The following is a 23,259-nucleotide window of genomic DNA, read 5'->3' as shown; positions in this document are numbered from 1 at the left end:
GTACCGCAAAACGGAGGAAAACGACCTTGTGTTCGACCGCGTGCAGTCGAAATGAGGTCCTGTTCATCGGGAAGGGTCTGGCGTATCGCAAAACGGAGGAAACGGACTTGTGTTCCAGCTCCTCCGGTCGAAACGGGCTGTTGTTGATCGGGAGGGGTGTGGCGTACCGCAAAACGGAGGAAACGGAATTGTGTTGGAGCGACTATGGTCGAAACGGGGGTCCTGTTCAACGAGAGGGGTGTGGCATACCACAAAACGGGACTCCACGGGCTACTGTCCATCCGCCGTCTACTGCCTCGCTTGAGCCTCCACGGGCTACTATTCATCCACCATCGACTTCCTCCAGCCTCCAGTTGCTACTGTTCATCCACCGTCGACTTCCTCCAGCCTCCACCAGCTACTATTCACCACGGGGTCCTGTTCATCCAGCCTCCACCGGCTACTGTTCAACCAGCCCTCTCCACGGGGTCCTATTCAACCAGGCCTCCACGGGCTATGGTTCATCCAGCCCTCCACCCGCTGCGGTTCATCCAGCCCTCCACGGGGTCCTGTTCATCCACCCCCAACCGGCTCGACCGGGGTGCTATTCATCCACCAGCAACAACCTCTACTACCACGGGGTCCTGTTCATCCAACCCCCACCGGGAACTGTTCATCCAACCCCCAACAACGCTCAATGTTCATGAAGAGGCAGCAGGTTTGATCGGCTTCAGTTAGCAGCAGTAACAAAGGACTCGCTCGATCGGGTTCAATTGACACCCAGATCGGTTGTTCGCTCGGGTTCAGTAACGCGTAGCCTGCAGTGCAAACGCTCGGGTTCAGTAGCCCAACGCCTCGCTCGTGTTCAGTTAGCGCCCAACGCCTCACGCCCATGCGCGTACGTGTACGAGAGAAACGCGCAATCCCTCTGTGCATCGCTCGGCCCCGACCACCCACCGTAACCGGGAACTCCACAATATTTTCCTCGCCCTCGCTTCTACCATGATTTTTTCCATCATGGACGGCCCAAAGAATGTCATGCAACTGCGTCTCTGGCCCGCCCAGGACGAAAAGCCCATTTTCTGTCATGATTTTTTGCTATCATCATAGAAGTGTCATAAGCATGACAGAAAAAATTCGTTCGGCCCAAAATGTCATGGATGTGTCTTTTTTTGTAGTGGGGACGGATCGCCGGCAAGCTCGGAAGGGCAACGGCAGCTAGAGGCCTGCCATGCCGGGCTACGTCTATCTAAGGTGTTGTGGAGGTTGGGCGAGTGCAGTGGGATGCTTGGAAGGGCGAGGGAGGGGATCTATATATAGGCGGAGGGGATGGGGGTCTCGGGCTCCGCCGGAGAGCTCTGCAAGCGGCGCACGGCGACGAGGGGCGTCAGTGAGAGAGGGAGAAGGCTCCAGCACTCATGCGACAACTGTTGGAGGACGGGGACGAGCACAGGGCACACGGGTGGGCCCTGACTCAAGCACGGGGGACTGTGCTCTGATACGTCTCCAATGTATCAGAGCTTCTACATCAACTCCATTGCCCTTCCGATGAAGTGTGAGTACTTTACCACAAACCTACGGGTCCATAGCTAGTAGCTAGATGGCTTCTTCTCACTCTTTGATTCTCAATACCATGTTCTCCTCGATGTTCTTGGAGATCTATTCGATGTAATACTTTTTTGCGCTGTGTTTGCCGAGGTCCCATGAATTGTGGATTTATGATCAGCTTATCTCTGAATATTATTTGAATCTTCTCTGAATTCTTATGTGCATGATTTGATATCTTTGTAATTCTCTTCGAACTACCGGTTTGGTTTGGACAACTAGATTGGTTTTTCTTGCAATGGGAGAAGTGCTTAGCTTTGGGTTCAATCTTGCGGTGTCCTTTCCTAGTGACAGTAGGGCCAGCAAGGCACGTATTGTATTGTTGCCATCGAGGATAAAAAGATGGGGTCTTCATCATATTGCTTGAGTTAATTCCTCTACATCATGTCATCTTGCTTAATGCGTTACTCCCTTCTTTATGAACTTAATACTCTAGATGCATGCTGTATAGCGGTCGATGTGTGGAGTAATAGTAGTAGATGCAGAATCATTTTGGTCTACTTGACATGGACGTGATGCCTATATTCATGATCATTGCCTTAGATATCGTCATAATTTTGCGCTTTTGTATCAATTGCTCGGCAGTAATTTGTTCACCCACTGTATTATTTTCTATCTTGAGAGAAGCCTCTAGTGAAACCTATGGCCCTCGGGTCTATTTTCCATCATATAAGTTTATGATCTAATCTTTTTGCAATCTTTTACTTTCCGATCTATAAACCAAAAATACCAAAAATATTTACTTTATCGTTTATCTATCTATTTCAGATCTCACTTTTGCAAGTAACCGTAAAGGGATTGACAACCACTTTATCGCGTTGGGTGCAAGTTCGTTTGATTGTTTGTGCATGTATTCGGTGATTTGTGTGTTGTCTCCTACTGGATTGATACCTTGGTTCTCCAACTGACGGAAATACTTATCTCTACTTTGCTGCATCACCCTTTCCTCTTCAAGGGAAAAACCAACGCAAGCTCAAGAAGTAGTAGGAACAATTTCTGGCGCCGTTGCTGGGGAGATCTATGCAAAGTCAAGACATACCAAGTACCCATCATAAACTCTCCTCTGTTGCATTACATTATTCGCCATTCGCCTCTTGTTTTCCTCTCCCCCACTTCTAAAACGATTTTCGAAAAGATTTGCCTTTTCTTTGCCCCTCTTCCGTTCGTCTTCTTCATTAGCCTTTTGGCTTGCTCGTTTGCTAGATTTGTTTGCTGCCACCATGACTGAAACTGGGGAGGTTGTCATTGAAAATCTTGAGGAAAAACTTGAATCTTGTTCTTTGGATCATAAAACTGAAACTCCTCCTAATTACAAAACAAAAATCATTCACGTGGGGGATGGTAATATTATTGGAAAGAGTGTTATTCAAGAATTCTTTGATTGTACGGGATCTATGCCTATTAGTAAAAGATCTATTCTTCTTGAGATAAACTGTTATGCGGATGCCATTGTTATGCTTGTTGACAAATTAGAAAGAAAATTTGTGCATATTCATCCTTCTTTACAAAAGGTGTTTTATACACTTCCCAATATTATGAACTTCACCACATGATATGTGTTTTGCTTGGAGCGTCTTGTATGATTTGAGTATTTGCTTTTTAGTTTGCCACAATCATCTTTGCTGTACACACCTTTTGAGAGGGACACGCATGAATCATGATTTATTAGAATTCCCTATGTGCTTCACTTATATCTTTTGAGCTAGGCAATTTTGCTCTAGTGCTTCACTTATATCTTTTTAGAGCACGGCGGTGGTTTTATTTTATCGAAATTGATGAACTCCCATGCTTCACTTATATTATTCTGAGAGTCTTTAAACAACATGGTAATTTGCTTTGGTTATAAATTTAGTCCTAGTATGGTAGGCATCCAAGAGGGATATAATAAAAACTTTCATATAAAGTGCATTGAATACTATGAGAAGTTTGATTCCTTATGATTGTTTTGAGATATAAAGATGGTGATATTAGAGTCATGCTAGTGAGTAGTTGTGAATTTGAGAAATACTTGTGTTAAGGATTGTGAGTCCCGTAGCATGGACGTATGGTGAACCATTATGTGATGAAGTCGGAGCACGATTTATTTATGGATTGTGTTCCGTATGAGTGGCAGTCGATGACGAGCGATGGTCTTTTCCTACCAATCTATCCCCCCTAGGAGCATGCGCGTAGTACCTCGTTTCGATAACTAATAGATTTTTGCAATAAGTATATGAGTTCTTTATGACTAATGTTGAGTCCATGGATTATACGCACTCTCACCCTTCCACCATTGCTAGCCTCTCTAGTGTCGCGCAACTTTCGCCGGTACCATACACCCACCATATACCTTCCTCAAAACAGCCACCATACCTACCTATTATGGCATTTCCATAGCCATTCCGAGATATATTGTCATGCAACTTTCCACCGTTCCATTTATTATGACACGCTTCATCATTAATTGTCATATTGCTTTGCATGTTCATGTAGTTGACATCGTATTTGTAGCAAAGTCACCGTTCATAATTCTTTCATACATATTACTCTTGATTCATTGCACATCCCGGTACACCGCCGGAGGCATTCACATAGAGTCATATTTTGTTCTAAGTATCAAGTTGTAATTCTTGAGTTGTAAGTAAATAAAAGTGTGATGATCTTCAGTATTAGAGAATTGTCCCAGGAAAGGATGATGGAGACTATGATTCCCCCACAAGCCGGGATGAGAATCCGTACGAAAACAAAAGAGGCCAAAAAATGAGAGAAGGCCCAAATAAAAAAAATAAAAAAAATGAGAAAAAAGAGAAGGGGCAATGCTACTATCCTTTTACCACACTTGTGTTTCAAAGTAGCACCATGATCTTCATGATAGAGAGTCTCCTATGTTATCACTTTCATATACTAGTGGGAATTTTTCATTGTAGAACTTGTCTTGTATATTCTAGTGATGGACTTCCTAAAAGTGCCCTAGGTCTTCGTGAGCAAGCGAGCTGGATGCACACCCACTTAGTTTCGTTTTGAGCTTGCATACATTTATAGCTCTAGTGTATCCGCTGCATGGTAATCCCTACTCACTCACATTGATATCTATTGATGGGCATCTCCATAGCCTGTTGATATGCCTTGTTGATGTGAGACTATCTCCTTCTTCTTTTCCTCCACAACCACCTTCTATTCCACCTATGGTGCTATGTCCATGGCTCACGCTCATGTATTGCGTGAAAGTTGAAAAAGTTTGAGAACATCAAAAGTATGAAACAATTGCTTCGCTTGTCATTGGGGTTGTGCATGATTTGAATATTTTGTGTGATGAATATGGAGCATAGCCAGACTATATGATTTTGTAGGGCTAAGCTTTCTTTGGCCATGTTATTTTGAGAAGACATAATTGCCTTGTTAGTATGCTTGAAGTATTATTGTTTTTATATCAACATTAAACTTTTGTTTTGAATCTTACAGATCTAAACATTCATGCCACAATAAAGAAATTACATGGATAAATATGTTAGGTAGCATTCCACATCAAAAATTATGTTCTTATTATTTACCTACTCGAGGACGAGCAGGAATTAAGCTTGGGGATGCTTCATACGTCTCCAACGTCTCTATAATTTTTTATTGTTCCATGCAATCATATTATCTGTTTTGGATGTTTTATATGCATTAATATGCTATTTTATATTATTTTTGGGACTAACCTATTAACCTAGAGCCCAGTGCCAGTTCCTATTTTTCCCTGTTTTTGAGTTTCACAGAAAAGGAATACTAAACGGAGTCCAAACGAAATAAAACCTTCGCGATGATTTTTCTTGGACCAGAAGAAAACCAAGAGACTTGGAGATGAAGTCGGAGGAGCCACGAGGCGACCACAAGGATGGAGGGCGCACCCCCACCCTTGTGTGCCCCCCGTGCACCTCCTGGCCTAATTTATTTCGCCTATATATTCCCATATATCCCCAAAGCACCAGAGGCATGCGCGAAAACACTTTTCCACCGCCGCAACCTTCTGTACCCATGAGATCCCATCTAGGGACCTTTTCCGGCACCATGCCGGAGGGGGATTCGATCACGGAGAGCTTCTACATCAACTCTATTGCCCTTCTGACGAAGCGTGAGTAGTTTACCATAGACCTACGGGTCCATATCTAGTAGCTAGATGGCTTCTTCTCTCTCTTTGATTCTCAATACCATGTTCTCCTCGATGTTCTTGGAGATCTATTCGATGTAATACCTTTTTGTGGTGTGTTTGCCGAGATCCGATGAATTGTGGTATTATGATCAGCTTATCTATGAATATTATTTGAATCTTCTCTGAATTCTTATATGCATGATTCGATATCTTTGTAATTCTCTTAGAACTATCAGTTTGCTTTGGCCAACAAGATTGGTTTTTCCTGCAATGGGAGAAGTGCTTAGCTTTCGGTTCAATCTTGCGGTGTCCTTTCCCAGTGACAGTAGGGGCAGCAAGGCACGTATTATATTGTTGCCATCGAGGATAAAAGGATGGAGTTTTCATCATATTGCTTGAGGTAATTCCTCTACATCTTGTCATCTTGCTGAATGCGTTTCTCCGTTCTTTATGAACTTAATACTCTAGATGCATGTTGGATGGTGGTCGATGTGTGGAGTAATAGTGGTAGATGCAGGATCGTTGCGGTCTACTTGAGATGAACATGATGCCTATATTCATGATCATTGCCTTAGATATCGTCATAACTTTGCGCTTTTCTATCAATTGCTCGGCGGTAATTTGCTCACCCACCGTATTATTTTCTTTCTTGAGAGAAGCCACTAGTGAAACCTATGGCCCCCGGGTCTATTTTCCATCATATAAGTTTCTGATCTACTCTTTTTGCAATCTTTTACTTTCCGATCTATAAACCAAAAATACCAAAAATATTTACTTTATCGTTTATCTATCTCTTTGAGATCTCACTTTTGCAAGTAACCGTGAAAGGATTGACAACCCCTTTATCGCGTTGGGTGCAAGTTTGTTTGATTGTTTGTGCAGGTATTCCGTGATTTGTGCGTTGTCTCCTACTGGATTGATACCTTGGTTCTCAAACTAAGGGAAATACTTATCTCTACTTTGCTGCATCACCCTTTCCTCTTCAAGGGAAAAACCAACGCAAGCTCAAGAAGTAGCATGCTCCTCTGGCGCAGGGTGCACATGATCGCTACGGCGGCTCCGGCATCAGCGAGCGGTAGAGAGGGGTCAAGCGTGATGAGGCGAGGCTGGTGGCGCGGTGTGGTAGGCTGGGCACGATGCTGGGACGAGCACGAGCGAAACAGAGGCTCGGGCGCAGTGCAGAGCGCGTCGAACGCGCCAAGGCCAGTGTCCACACGCGGTCACCGCGTGCACTATGCCAATGTGGTGCCCAGGCGATGTCAAGCCATGTCTGGGCTGTCGACCGTGCAGTGTTTAGTGTAAGAAAGTTGAGAACACACTGCTAGGATGAGTAGATGGATCACAGCAATCACTGCTAGTTTCTAGATAGGAACTTGTGCAATGTGTTTGGAGAGGTTCTAGAAGGAGTTTAGGGCTGATCTCTTGTGGTTAAGGTTTAGTTAGGAGGGTAATGGAGCTCATGAAAAATCAGCTTCATTGGATCAACAAAAAATACACTTCCTTTGTAAAGTGCATTTTGAGGGCAGAATGCAAATAAGTTTCCCTAGAAAAATTGGGTCACATGACCATATGATATTTTTGCATAGGGTGGTGGGGCACTGTCTAAAGGGTGTGTGTGGGAATTTTCTCAGATTTTTAGAGGCAAGAAACAGAGGGGTTGCTTTGGAAGGAAAGTGAAAATATTCCTTTTTCAAGGTGAAAATGAATATTTTCCTTAGAAGAAAACTATCCCAAAGCAAAATGATGATGAATGAGAGGTCAAGAGAGGTTGTGAGAGGTGAGGGGAGTCACTTGGGTGAAAATCAAAACAATGCCCAAGTGCTAAGTCCAAATGAATCAACTCAAAACTCAGTTTTAAAGCAAATGGCAAATGAAAGGCATGATGGCAAAAACCAGGGTGTCACAGGCGTGCTCGGCCTGGCTTCGGAGCGAAGGCAAGAGGTCAGGGTGAAGCGACGCGGGCCCAAATAGCATGTGGGCCAGGCTCGACGCGTGGCGCACAATGGGACGCGGAGACCTCCACTTCCCCATGTCGCCTCGGCAACGGCCCAGGCTGACAAAAAGCCTGGTGCGTGCCGTGGAGTTATCATTACCACCCATCGTGCTCGCCCCTCGGCCGCCTTCCTTCTCCAGCAAGCTTGCGCTTCTCTCCCTTGCCAATCCAGTTCTGCCCCCGTTCCTTCGCGTTCCCATGGCGCCAGTAACGAGGAGGGGCCGGTCGCCGGGAGCGTCGAGCAGCTCCATTGAGTCCGAGCTTGCCTTGGGCTGGTCCACCGTGCTCAACCTCGAGGGGATCGATAAGGTACACCCGATGATTGCGGTCGGCTCTAATGAGTGGGGGCCGACCAATATCTAGCCTGCGTCGAGGCCGCGGCGAGAGCTCGAGGCCACTACCATCGCTATCCCCCTTCATGCCATCATCTCCGGCCTGCTCCCCCGTTCTCAGACTTCTCCAACACCATGCTTTCCCATTACCAGGTGTCGGATCACGGGTTCCGGCAAAACCCTTAAGGTTCAAACTCTGGGGTGCGCGCGAAGTTCCTCCCCCCTACCGATCCACGCCCTAGCTTGCTAAGATCTCGCTGATGAACTCGACGAACTCACAACACAAAAGACACAAGATTTGTACTGGTTCGGGCCACCGTTGTGGTGTAATACCCTACTCCAGTGTGGTGGTGGTGGATTGCCTCTTGGGCTGATGATGAACAGTACAAGGGGAAGAACAGCCTCCTGAGGGTGAGGTGTTCTTGTGCTCAGTGAGCGGCTAAGGGTTGGCTACAGATCAGATGCCCCCTACTGTGGTGGCTAGTCCTTGTTATATAGGCCCTAGTCCTCTTCCCAAATATTGAGCGGGAAGGGAGCCAACAACGGCCAATTTGAAAGGGGACAGCTAGTACAGCTTATCCTGACAAAAGCGGTCTTCGCCTGCAAAAGGCTCCGGTGGTGACGCCGCCTTGGGCTCCATGGTGCCCTCCATGTTGCCATCCTGCTGGTCTTGGTCTCGTTGCACTGATATGGAAACCTTTGCTTGACGCCTCGGTACTCTGCGCCTGCGCTTGCTCCCTTAGCATCAAGGGGGAAACAAGGACACTGCGCGCGCTGGCGTCCACCTGATCTTGATCGTCATGGCTCACGTCACGAGAACCTCGCGAGGTTTGCCCTGCCTTGATCTCTCCGCTCCTCGCGAGGCAACTGGTGAGGCCGCTCCTGAGCAGGTCTTGTGTCGTCCGCCTCGCGAGGCTTGGCCCCTCGCGATGGTCTTGAACGCCTTGTTGATGAAGATGGGCCATACAGGCCTGCTAGCACAGCCACGCCGTGGGCCGCAGGCAGGCAAGTCTGGGGACCCCCGTTCCCAGAACGCCGACAGTAGCCCCCGGGCCTAAGGTGCGCTCGGGCGTGGCTTCGAGGTGAAGCCAAAGGTCAAGTGCGGAGTGCCGCGGGCCCCAAAAGCCTGCGGCTTGGTCTACTCGTGGCGGTTGATTGGGCGTGGGCGTCTCCGCTTCCCCACGCTGCCTCGGCAACTGCCCGACTTGACAAAAGGCTGGCGCAGACAGTGCTTGCCTTCATTGCTTCCCTTCGCCTTTCTCAGATCCCCTTTCTTGCGCCCTGCTTCCGAAATCCTCAGATCTGCTTCCATCCTCCACCGCATCAGCGACCGATGGCGCCGCGTAGGGTCAAGCCTTCCTCGTCGCCGGCTTGGTACGAACCAGCTCTCGACGTACCCAAAGTCTCGGAGTAGTGCCTCGCCGCCACGTGCTTGCTGACGGCGGGGGAGAGCAATGAGAGGGGGAAGACGGAGCACTGGGTCGCCTATGCCATGCCGGAGCCCGAGGGGAGCATGTTCTTCCCCTTCTTCACAAGCAGTATTGCCGCCAGGTTGGTTCCTCCCTTCTCTGACTTCTTCTATGAGGTCGTCAGCCATTACAGGCTGCAGGTGCTGCATCTTCATCCCAACTCCATCCTTCTCCTGTCCATCTTCTCCTACTATTGCATGGCGTATCTGGGCGTGATGCCGTGCGTGCCTTTGCTGCGCCACTTCTTCTTCCTCCGCGTTAGCGAGGGCCATATCTCCGGGTGCGCCAATTTCATTGCGGCTGGCAAGGCCAACTCGATCTCGAAGACCGGGAAGAAGGTCGACAACCTCAGGGCCAAATGGGTAATGATGGGCACCAAGTGCGTCCACCCGCGCTTGGCACTGCCGACGGAGGCGCCCCAGTCCGACAAGGGGTGGTCTCGTGCAGAGCTCACTGATGAGTGGGCGTCGTCAGTGTTGGCGCGGATGCAGATCGACCTGAAGCCGGGCAACGCGAAGGCGGCGAAGGTGACAGGGGCCATGCTCCTGAGGGAATTCCTGATGCGACGCGTCGCCCCTCTTCAGGCGCGTGCGCGCCCCTTGTGGATTCTTGGAGATGAAGAAGACAAGATTCGCCTGAGCCCGAAGGCCTTGCTTGACGACGAGCTGTCTGCAGTTTTGCGCCTCTTGGTCAGGGACAACCAACACTACCCGCCGAGCGCCTTCGTTTCTTTGTTCCGCCGCGCGGACTGGGAGTAGATCGTGGCTGCCTGGCCGACTTTTGACGCGCGTGGGATGGTGCCGCCGGCGCCCACTGGGCCCTCTGCCACGCCGAAGCCACTAGAGCTGTCTTCTGACGAGTCCCATGGGAAGGGAGAAGAGAAGGTGGACTCGGAGGAGACCCCCGAGGAGATGGGAGAAACCTCCCCCTTGAGCAAGGCTGACATCCTCTGCGCCCTTCCTGACGATGCCGAGGTCGACACCCGCCAGGAGGAGGGAGAGCTGCCCGCTATCCCGACGAGGGGCAGGTCGTCGTTGATTTCTCGAGGTGCTGCCTCCGGCTTGACGCCACTTGGAGCCGGCTCCGGCCCTTCTGCTGCGCCGTCCTCTGCTCCAGGGGCCCGTGTGGCCGCTCCTCAGGCTCCGACGCTTTCGGGTTTTAGGCTCCCCAAGCGGAGGGTGGACTATGTCGCGGTGGATCAGTAAGTGCTTCGTGCTTCATCTTGCTTCTGCTTTTACTAGCTATTTTCTGATGTTCACCCTAGGTTGATTAGGCCGATGCCTTCGGCGAAGAAAAGGAAGGAGGATACAGCGGCCGCGCCCCCTTCTGCGGAGAAAGGAGGTGACAGCACTCGCACCTCCCCAGCCCGGTCTCCCTCGCGAGGTCAAGAGGGGCATCGTCAGGAGGAGTCAGACCCCGTGGCCGCGCTGGCTCCAGAAGTGCCGGTGCCTGGCACGGCTAATGAGGTTCCAAAGGCTCAGGAACCCTTGATCTCCCAGGCTCTGTTGACGACGCCGCCCCCTCCTCCTGCTGCGCCTCTGGCCCCAGGTTCTTCTGCTTCCTCTCCCGCCTTGGAGCGCGTCCTTCTGGAGATGGCCCAGCTGCGGGAAGATCTCCTGGGCACGGATTCGCGTCTGGTAGCCGGGCGCCTGGAGCTAGCCTTTGGTTGGCTTCACTCTGATTCGGTGGTGCGAGCGTCGCTGAGCCAGGCGGCGGCAGCCTCCGAGAAGGAGAAGCAGGCCATCGCCAAAGCTGCGACCGATCGCGAGGCGACATTGAAGGACGCCGAGGCGGCCCGCAACCGCTGTCGAGTGCTGGAGGACGAGCTGAAGAGCCTGCGCGACCAGCTCGCAGGAGAAGTACGCGGCCGCCAGGCGAAGGAGGAGGAGATGAGGGGCCAGGAGGATGCCATCAAGGGCCGCGACGCCGAGCTGGGAAAGTTGGCGAAGGCGCAGGCCGCAGAGAGCAGCCTGCTGGAGGAGTTGGAGCGAAAGGCGAAGGCCGAGGAGGCCGATCTTGACGCCTAGGCGAGGTTCCTGGCTGAAGATCGCGTGGCCTTCTCGCTTCTTGAGGAGAGGTCTAGCGTGGCGCTGAAGTCACTGTACGAGAAGGGCTTCACTACAAAAAAAAGACACATCCGTGACATTTTGAGCCGAACGAAATTTTTTTTTGTCATACATATGACACTTCTATGACGATAATTGTGACAAAACCCGGTATCATCATAGATGTGGTGGGCTCCTACTTCTATGACAAAAAATCATGATAGAAAATGGGCTTTTTGTCCTGGGCGGGCCGGAGACGCAGCTACATGACATTCTTTGGGCCGTCCATGACGGAAAAAACCGTGGTAGAAGCGAGGGGTAGGAAAATTTTGGGGAGTTCCCGGTTACGGTGGGAGGTCGGGGGCCGAGCGATGCGCGTTTCTCTCGTACATGTACGAGCGTGTGTGCGAGGCGTTGGCTCTAACAGAACCCGAGCGAGCCGTTGGGCTCTAACTGAACCCGAGCAATTGCACTGCAGCCTACGCGTTAGTGAACCCGAGCGATCGATCGATGGCTGTTAACTGAACCCGATCGAGCGATTCCTTCGCTACTGCTGCTATCTAAAGCCGATCGATTGGATGAACAGTGAGCGTTGCGGGGGGGGGTTGGCTGAACAGTGAGCGGTGGCGTTGCCTCTGGATGAACAGGACCCCGTGGTGTGGAGGGCTGGATGAAAAGTAGACGGTGGAGGGGTGCCCGTGGAGGGGTGGTTGAACAGGACCCCGTGGTGTGGAGGGCTGGGTGAACAGTAGACGGTGGAGGGGTGCCCGTGGAGGGGTGGTTGAACAGGACCCTGTGGTGTGGAGGGCTGGATGAACAGTAGACGGTGGAGGGGTGCCCGTGGAGGGGTGGTTGAACAGGACCCCGTGGTGTGGAGGGCTGGATGAACAGTAGACGGTGGAGGGGTGGTTGAACAGTAGCCGGTGGAGTAGCGCGCGGTGGAAGCTGGATGAACAGGAGCCCGTGGAGGCTGGAGGAGGTCGACGGTAGCCCGTGGAGGCTAGAGGAGGTCGACGGTGGAGATGAACAGTATCCCGTGGAGTCCCGTTTTGCGGTACGCCACACCCCTCCCGATCAATAGGACCCCCGTTTCGACCGTAGCGCTCCAACACAAGTCCGTTTCCTCCGTTTTGCGGTACGCCACACCCCTCCCGATCAACAGGACCCCCGTTTCGACCGTAGGAGGTCCGTTTCATCCATTTTGTGGTACGCCAAGCCCCTCCCGATGAACAGGATCCCGTTTTGAACGTGGCCGGTCGAACACAAGGCCGTTTCCTCCGTTCTGCGGTACGCCAGGCCTCGTTTCCATCGCCTGTTTCGTCCAAGCCCTCCCGATGAACACGACCATGCATTCCGTTCCGACCCAGCCGGTTGGCTCCCACACGTTCCGTTGCCTCCCGATGAACACAACGCATTCCGTTGCCTCCCCATGAACACGGCGCATTCCGTTGCCTCCCCATGAACACGACGACGACGCTGTTTCTCCGTTCCGACCCAGCCATGTCAACGAGCCCTCGCCGTAAGTATGCGTGAGTAGGCGTTCGAGACCCCGCTCGTATGTACACATACGTGGCCGTATTTTCGTTCTTGCACCCTGGCCGTTGTACGTACGTGTACATGCTACGTGCGCACCTCTACTACGACACGTGCGCGCCTCTACATCCACCCGTATATATGTACGTACACGTTCGCGACCAGAATGACAACGCTACGTACGCTTCGACCAGGTGGGTCCCGACTGTCAGGCACTTCCTTGCGTGCGAAGATGTAGCTGGTGGGTCCCAGCAGTCAGGGGGCGAATCGTTTTTTTTGCCCGGACGCACTTCCTTGCGTGCGAAGGTGTAGCTGGTGGGTCCCAGCAGTCAGGGGGGAAACGTTTTTTCATGAAATACGGTGGCCCGTCCGATGGGTCCCCGCTGTCAGGTGGAGGAATAATTATTTTGCGCATAATAAGGAGGCACTTCCTTGCTGCGGCCGTGGACCCAGCTGTCAGCGCCTCCACGCATAGTACTCTTCCGATGGAAGTCGGTCGTTGACCACATTGACCACGCCGCGCCGAGAGCACCATGGAGTTGGACGACGGCGAGGCCTAGGAAGGGGATGACACGGAGGCAGGGAAGACTCGGAAGTTGTTTCCCACGCGGAGGGGAGTACGACTGTACAAGGGTTTACTGGTTCGTCTGCCATCGCCGGAGAATAACAGCAGCTGTGGGTAAGTAGAGGGATGGCTAGGCCAACGATGGGAGTACGATGGGGCGGTGAGGCCTGCGCGGCAGCACAGCCGGCCGCGGGGAGGAGGGAGCAGGTAGTCCCGCCGGCGCTTGTTTGAGCGGCTGGAGCAGGAAGAGTAGAGATTGAAGAAGCACGACGGCCGTTGGATGGACATCCAACAGTCAGTGCTTGTGCGTCAACCTTTTTTGAGGAAAGCCTCAAATCTGTGGAAAATAGCATATAGCCCATCTGCCATTATTTCTAATAATTTACAGCCCATTTGCTAATTCTTAAGGTTTTTTTGGAGCCCATATTCTTTTTGTTAGCATTACAGCCCATATTGTGGCCACGGTTAAAAAATTATACGAAATTTTGCATATTTCGGTGCGGTCCGAACTGTTTTTAATCCCGAAAATTCGACTCACATTCAAACTGATTTTAAAAATAAATGTATATCAATATAAAATCCAACAAATTCTCCACGCATAAAAATTAATGTAATTTAAAATCTTGAAATGAAAAAAAGATATTTGAAACTAATTGCCGGTTTGATGTGTTTTAAAAATGTACAGCCCATTTCCCATTACTGATGGGCCATTTTCTCGGCCAGCCGAATGAAAGCTCTCCTTGTCTTGAAAGATTTGAAGCCCAACAGGCCTCACAAAGCGACTTACTTGGCAAATCACAAAAAAACTGGGCTGTGGCCGTGGACCCAGCTGTCAGCCTCTCCACGTACAGTACTCTTCCGATGGAATTCGTTCCTTGACCACGTTGACCACGCCGCGCGGAGAGCACCACGGCGGTGGACGACGGTGAGGCCTAGGAAGGGGACTACGCGGAGCCGGGGAAGACGCGGCAGTGGAAGCCCGCGCGGAGAGGAGTACAAGGGTTCACAGGTTCGGCTACGGTGTGAGGCTGCCGTCGCCGCAGGGCCTGGCCAGCGGTGGGAATAGTAGGGGGCGGTGAGGCCTCTGCGGCAGCACAGCCGGCCACGTGAGGCAGGAGCATGCGGCACGACCGGCGCGGCTTTGGGCGGCTGGAGCAAGAAGACCAGAGGTTGAAGAAGCACTACGGCCGTTGGATGGACATCGTACGGTCACTGGAGCTAGAATCGTTCATATTGACTAAGTTGACAAAGCCCTTCGTCCCCGTCAACTTAGTAGTCCCACAAGTTAGCCTCCCACCAAGGTGGGTCCCAGCTAGCCGGGGGAGTATTCATTTTTTTGTGCGTAATAAGGAGGCACTTGCGGTGGGTCCGAGCTGACAGCGGGGGGAACGTTTTTTTCGCAAAATACGGTGGCCCGTCCGGTGGGTCCTAGCAGTCAGGGGGAAATGATTTTTTTCGCAAAATACTGGTGGCCCGTCCGGTGGGTCCCCGCTGTCAGGTGGAGGAATAATTATTTTCCACGTAATAAGGAGGCACTTCCTTGCGGCTGCCGTGGACCCAGCTGTCAGCCTCTCCACGTGCAGTACTCTTATGATGGAAGTCGGTCGTTGACCACATTGACCACGTCGCGCCGACAGCACCACGACGGTGGACGACGGCGAGGCCTAGGAAGGGGACGACGTGGAGCCGGGCAAGACGCGGCAGTGGATGCCCACGCGGAGAGGAGTACGAGTGTTCACTGGTTCGGCTGCGGCGGAGGCTGTCGTCGCCGCGGAATAACAGGGGGTGTGGGTGAGTGGAGGGATGGCCTGGCCAGTGGTGGGAGTAGTATGGGGGCGGTGAGGCCTCCGCGGTAGCACAGCCGGCCATAGGAGGCAGGAGCAGGCGGCACGACTGGCGTTGCTTTGGGCGGCTGGAGCAAGAAGACCAGAGGTTGAAGAAGCACTATGACCGTTGGATGGACATCATACGGTCACTGGAGTATTGACTAAGTTGACAAAGCCCTCCGTCCCCGTCAACTTAGTAGGCCCACAAGTCAGCCCAACAATATGGTGGGTCCCAGCTAGCAGGGGGTATTCATTTTTTTGGGCGTAATAAGGAGGCACTTCCTTGCATGCGAGGATATAGCTGGTGGGTCCGACCTGTCAGCGGGGGGACGTTTTTTTCGCGAAATACAGAGGCCCTTCCTGTGGGTCCTAGCTGTCAAGTGGAGGAATCATTATTTTGCGCGTAATAAGGAGGCATTTCCTTGCGTGCGGCCGTGGACCCAGCTATCAGCCTCTCCACGTACAGTCCACTTCCGATGGATGTCGTTCATTGACCACGTTGACCAGGCCGAGCCGAGAGCACCAGGGCGGTGGACGACGGAAAGGCCTAGGAAGGGAACGACACGGAGCCAGGGAATACTCGGCAGTTGTTTCCCACGCGGAGGAGTACGAGGGTTTACTGGTTCGTCTGCCGTCGCCGAAGAATAATAGCATGTGTGGGTGAGTAGAGGGATGGCTAGGCCAGCGATGGGAGTACGTTGGGGCCGTGAGGCCTGCGCGGCAGCATAGCCGGCCGCGGGAGGAGGGAGCAGGCAGTCCCGCCGGCGCTTGTTTGAGCAGCTGGAGCATGAAGAGCAGAGATTGAAGAAGCACGACAGCCGTTGGATGGACATCCAACAGTCACTGCTCTTGTGTGTTGACTCAGTTGACAGGGCGTTGCGTGTGCGTCAACCTTTTTTTATGAAAGCATACGCGTCAACCTGTAGTAGACGCACAAGTCAGCCTCAAATTTGTGGAAAACAGCATACAACCCATCTGCCATTATTTCTAATAATGTACAACCCATTTGCAGTCCATCTTCTTTTTGTAGCATTACACCCCATATTGTGGCCACGGTTAAAAAGTATACGAAATTTTGCACATTTTGGTGCGGTCAACTGTTTTTAATCCAGAAATATCGATTCACATTCAAACTATTTTGAAAAATAATTTATATAAATATAAAATCCAAATAATTGTCCACGCATAAAAATCAATGGAATTTAAGATCTTGTAATGAAAAAAATTGAAACTAATTCCCGGTTTGATGTGTATTAAAAATGTACAACCCATTTCTGGGCAAACCAAATGAAACTCTCCTTGTCTTGAAAGATTTGTAGCCCAGCAGGGCCGATAAAGCAAGTAGGCCTTGTTTGGGTATTTCTTTAAAAAAAATAGAACTGGGCTCTGACTCTTTCATGCATACTCCACTTGGCTCGGGGGGATATAGCTCAGTTGGTAGAGCTCCGCTCTTGCAATTGGGTCATTGCGATTACAGGTTGGCTGTCTAATTGTCCAGGTTTTCTTACTTAAATTTAATAATATTAATCTAATATGCCCATTGGTGTTCCAAAAGTACCTTATCGGATTCCTGGAGATGAAGAAGCGACTTGGGTTGACTTACACAATGTTATGTATTGAGAAAGGACACTTTTTTTAGGTCAAGAGATTCGTTGCGAGCCTATTAATGAAGCAAATTCAATGAAACAACAACTGGTACCGTATAGAAGAGGCCAGAAACTAGAGAGTCTTGACCAATTCGAAAGATCATTTGGTGTAGTTCAAATAACAGAATTGGAACTTGTTTGGTCAAGTAAGGGATCCGAACCGACTGATGTTGAAGAATCAGCGGATGAGTTGTGGTTAGGGGTAAAATGCCACTCGAACCCAGAGCTAGCTGGTTCTCCCTGGCGCTGAAGTATGTAACTGATGCCATACTCCCAGGAAAAGATCGAACGACCTTCAACAAAAGGGTACCTGTACCCGAAACCGACACAGGTGGGTAGGTAGAGAATACCTAGGGGCGCGAGACAACTCTCTCCAAGGAACTCGGCAAAATAGCCCCGTAACTTCGGGAGAAGGGGTGCCCCCTCACAAAAGGGGGCCGCGATACTTCTTTCTCTTTTGAGTTTTTCTGGCGGACCTGCCGCGCAAGATCTTTGGTCTTCCAATCGCTAGTAGTCGCGAATATCTCCTTCTTCATTAATCCAAGATTGGAGAAAGAAGATCTACCAAATCCATAATTATTGTATACTCTTTGATAGATATAGCGCAACCCAGATTAATTCCTAATCCTTATTTTACAAGTTCTTAATAGTTCTCTTTTCTTATTTTGAATGAAACAATCTGGGACAGAAGGATTCGAACCTCCGAGTAACGGGACCAAAACCCGCTGCCTTACCACTTGGCCGCGCCCCATTTCGGGTATATCTTTTCTTTATGATAAAGAAGGCGGTGAGATTCCCCTTTATTTTTTTGCGTTTCTTAGTTTTGTATTCCGCTATTCTAATAGATCCTCTTTAGCAGAAAGACGTATATTCCTTGCTCATTATCAGACAATCGCTTATTGAATTACAATCAAATTGCTTTAAGTGGGTTACCAATCTCCATAATGGGAGATTACACAATTCAAACTTTTTTACTTTAACCAACTAAACCCATTCTTAATTCTTAATTATTTCAATGAGATAAATTTTGGAAAAATTAAGAATTTCAGTATTTTTTTTCAGCCTTTCTTCTCCTTTTAGGGCCTGTCCAAAAGAGAATCCAGTACCTCTTGGTCCTGAATATCAGAATTCTGGGACTTCTTACTTAAATGAAATTATTTTATTCTTTTAGTTGGAGTTGGTGGAACCTTAGGTGGTTCTATGATGAATTTGGAAAACTCATCTCACTCTTACTCTATGGCTCAGACGTATATTCCTTGGTCATTATCAGACAATCACTTATTCCCAAACCTCGTGTTCAATACTGGGTTATTCATAGCATTACTATACCTTCCCTATTCATTGCGGGTTGGAAAGTAGAGTAGGCACAGATCCTCCACAAAAGGGTCGAATTGGGAGAAGCCGTAGGTATTATTACAGGTCAATCAATTGGGGAAATAACTCTGATGGGCAGAAAAAGGAAGGCGTTAAGAGACCCTCCTGGCCTGCTCGATTTAGATCGGGAAAATCGTACAGATTTTATGAAACCATCGCATTTTTCTTCATCTAACTATGTACTAACGCATAATAAAATCCTGTTAAAAAATATTTGTTCATTGACAATGTAAAACATGATTTCTGTTTTCTCTTTCTTTTCCTTTTTGTTTGGTTCGAGAAAGATATCGTCCGATTCTCCTTCTATTGATTCTTTTCCAATCGAGATGCGACAATAGAAAAAACTCACATTGGGTTTAGGGATAATCAGGCTCGAACTGATGACTTACACCACGTCAGTAATTTTCTATTTACTGGTCGATCCCATCTTTTACGGAATCAATTCCTTTTTTGAATGTGGGATTGATGTGATAGGGTAGGGTTGGCTATACTGCTGGTGGCGAACTCCAGGCTAATAATCTGAAGCACATGGATACAAGTTATTTAGATGCTTTTTCTATTCTTTTCCCTGGCGCAACTGGGCCATCCTGGACTTGAACCAGAGACCTCGCCCGTGAAGTAAATCATCGCCTCTAATATATATCAATATTCCCCTTCTTTTTTCTATGCAAAAAAATTCTAAGAATACTCCACTTTTCATAATTTTCATAATAGAATATGAGGATTCTATTATGAAAATTTTGAAAAGAATTCTATTTACTCACTTTAAATTGAGTATCTGTTTCCCTCCTTTTCCCTCTAGGATCAGAAATCCTGTATTTTAAGGAAAAAACACAACTGGGCTCATGATGTGGTAAACATAAATAAAACCCTGGCTAGACGGGCCACAGCCCCCGCACAGCCCCGTTGTTACCCTGATCCGTCGCTAAAACTAGTACAAATAACAACTACTTGTTCCTCAAAAAAAAACTGCGCGACTTGCTGGGTCCCTGGTGTCAGCCGCTCGTAGTGTAATTCTCTCGTTTATTGACTACGTTGACAATGGCGTGAGCCCCAGATGTCCAACCATTAGTAGGAACCATATTTTTGGGCTTGTACTATAGAGGCACTTGCTTGCATACTGCCATGACGCTGGTGGGTCCCTACTGTCATCCTCTCCACGTACAGTCATCTCCTTGTTCCTCTCGGTTGTTGACGACGTTGACAACGCAAGAGGACGGCGCACCACACACGGCGAGCGAACCAAGGCCGCAAGGCGGAGGACGACGGCGAGGCCTCAGACGGAATGAACAGGAGCCGTTGAAGATGCGCTGGTCCATTCGCAGGTGGAGGGGAGTACGAGGGTTGACTGGTTCGGACGCGGGTGCGTGTTGGGGCTGACGTCGCCGGAGAATAACAGGACGTGTGGGGGAATAGAGGGAGGGACTGGCCAACGTTGGAGGGTATGTACGGTACGGCGGCGGAGGCGCAGCCAGCCATGCGAGGCGGGAGTAGGCGGAGCCCACGGGGTGGTTTGGTTTGGGCGGCTGGAGGAAGAAGAAGAAAAGAGATAGAAGATACACGACAGATGTGGATGTCAATCCAACGGCTGGTAGGCAGAATCGTTTGTTGACTGGCTAGTAAGTCGACACCACCTTGGATAGGCTATTTCCTCGCGGGTCCCAAATGTCAGAATCCAAATCTGTCACGGTCATGTAGCCTTTCCTATGAAAATTTACAGCCCATTTGATGTGCTAGTTCGAAATAAGTTTGTGGGTGCTGGTGGGGGCTAATCACTTGGCTTCTGTAATGCACAGTGAGCTCAAGCAGCCGGCGAGAGTGATGTTATTTCCCTTGGTTGGGATTTGTTACAATATTTCACTCTAAATTAAACGAATGGCAAGCCATTTGCCTTGTTTCAAAGAAAATATGACAGTCACAGCCGAGTTGAAAAGGGCAGGAACATCTAACTCCAGCTTACAAACTGTACAAAAGCACGAGGGTTAATTGTTCATCAGGTTTACAAAAAAAACCAGATTGAAAAGGGCAACAATATCTAACTCCAGCACAGTTTTCGGCATTCACAGTCAAATGGATCGGTCAGGTCCATAGAATGAACATCCTGGGTCGCAAAATTTACTGGATTATGACCACAATATGTTGTAAATAGAAGCCCGGCACGTTCAGAAGCTCTTTTGCCCACCTGAAACTCTCTTTTTTCTCTTCGACATACCCATCCGTCAAAACCATGCTGCTGATAAACTTAAGCCTGATGGACAACAGTAACCTCGCATTCAGCAGGAAGAATGTGACAAATCTTGTGTTTGCACGGTTGGCTACATATCGTTCTATCGTTATTGTCTTCAATCGAATCTCATGAGAAGTGAGAAAATCACGATGCTTACGAATCCACCGATTGGTTATAACTTTCTTACCCCGTCATGTTGCCTAACTAGACATGAAGATTGAAAACAGTTAAGGTCTAAAAGAAGAGTGTCGAAAGAGCAACAACTGAACGGTTAATTCTAGTACACTATATGCGGGCTTCCAGTGTGCGTGAAATTATCACCTTTATATACAATTTCTCCAGACATGGAAAGCATTGCAACAAGCCAATAATCTTGTTCAGATCAAACTATTCATTTGGATATATAAGATCTTGACAGAATCCAGCACCATTGATAGGCCATCCATGGAGAAACTCTTCATTGAGCATAGAACATAATATTAGTACAAAATGTGTACTCGAAGATGATATATAAATTATGCGCAGAAATTTAAAATGCAGCTTATGGTTACAAGTGTAGATGATAATATAAAGTACCTGAAGAACTATGGAGCCAAACACCATATTGAAATGAGCACAGAGATCATGTATTACACCCAAGGTCTCCAGTTTAGGCGCAGAGAGGACGGTTATTTGCAACGGTGAATAACTAGAATCAAGGATCAACCTTTGAAATGAAGGGGCTTCTTGGATGATGAGCTGCCATCCGTCAAAAGAAATTCCAATTCTTACAAGGTTAGGCGACTTTATTTGGAGATAACCGATTCTAACTGTGAAAACAAGCACCATGCACTCCAGCGCAGCGCAACTGGAGTGGATGATGCTGTGCAATGAGGCCTCCGATATACGAACCCGCACAAGTGAAAGTTTCTTGAGAAATGGGAGTCAAAGGTTTAATACCAGATTGTCTGGTAGGTAGCACAGCGCAAAGGTGGGGGTGTGGAGAGAGGACGAAAACCGCGAGATGGACATCGATGCTGAGGGCACAAGTTCATGGCGTTCGGTATGTGGTATGTGATTTCTAGGGGAATAGTAGAACTCAAGCAGCTGTAGTTCTGTGAATTCAGGGGATTTCAGCCAGGCGTCCACCGTGCAGGGCATGGTATGCTTGCTCAGGTAGCATGACGGGATGCAGAGGCTTTGAACGGAGCCCTAGTGGAAGGAGATGATGGCTCTAGGGATTTCAAAATCATTGAAGAGAGATAGGTAACAACAGTCGAGATTAAGGGGCACGGCGCGCCATAGAGGGCGCCACCGAATTGAGAGGACTTGGGTGCGGCAGCAATCCTTGGTGAGGAGAAGCGAGATGATCTCCCCAAGGACGGCGTCCGGGAGATCGCTGATGCGGTCCACCCGAGATTCTACGGGTTCCTGGGATCTGGTGGGGGCGGGGTCGCCGCTTCTCCCCGCGCTGCCGGGTGCGGAATCTACAACAGGCGTCGCCGCTGGCAGGAGCCTCATCTTCTTGGCGCTGGGGTCCGCCGACTCCATTTTCCTCGAGGGCGTCGCGTCGCGCTCATGGATTTGAGCAGAGTAACGAATGACGAGCCTAGTTGTAGTGCGAGCGAAGAAGAAGGGGAGCTGGGGGTTTTCTATAGGAGTGAGGAAGAAGGGGAGCTGGGGTTTTCTGTAGGAGTGAGGTGAGGAATTTGGGGGTACGAGTGGAGCGAGCTGACGTGAGGTGGGTTGGAGCGAGGAGGAAGAAGAGCACCCAGTGTGGATGGGCTTTTGAATTGATTTTACTATTTACTAGTGTGGATGGGCTGTTTTGTCTTGGGCCCAGAGAAACAATTACTACTAGTACAGTGGAGACACTCTACAACTACACAGAAAAACAATTACTACTAGTACAGAGGAGACACTCTACCGCTTCTGGCTCCTCCTAGGTCATTGAAACGTCTCCCTCTACTGAATGCCGTTATACTTTTGTTCACCGACATGCAGGCCACGCAGCGCGCGGGCCCAAATGCCATCCACCAAATTAGAAGGCAGAATGCAGGCGGAGAGTAAGCCCGGTCGTAGCGCAGTAGTAACGAGCCGTCGTAACACAAAACCCCACCTCCCTGCAGTCTAAGTTTGACAGACAAAGCAACCATCATTTCACTCTTCGCTGAATCCCCTTCTCCCTCGGACTATCCTTCTCCCTCATCGTCTTCAAGAAAGGCAACACTCGCATCCGCCACTGTTCTTCTCTCCGAACGAAGGGAAGGTAAGCGGATCCGTGATGTTGGTATATTTTCGTTCAGAGAAAAAAAAGAACTTTTGCAAAGCAGTAACCGATCCTCACTCTCTTTTTTGTTTCATTGTCATTGCGATTGTGTTTTCCTTTCATTGTCTCCTAGTATTCGTCAGTTTCATGATGGACCAAGGAGAACCAGGCAAAGATCTGCCGATATTGGAGCAGACGCGGGAGGCTGATCCCCACGAGATAGAGAGCTCCAAGAAGATGGAGGCAACCACCGAGCTGGCCCCAGATACGCTCACGACCACTACTGATATGGTCAACGCACCGTTT

The sequence above is a fragment of the Triticum aestivum genome, chromosome 6D, assembly GCF_018294505.1.
Source record: "Triticum aestivum cultivar Chinese Spring chromosome 6D, IWGSC CS RefSeq v2.1, whole genome shotgun sequence".
NCBI classification, from domain to species: domain Eukaryota; kingdom Viridiplantae; phylum Streptophyta; class Magnoliopsida; order Poales; family Poaceae; genus Triticum; species Triticum aestivum.
Note: the sequence above shows the minus strand (reverse complement) of the source record.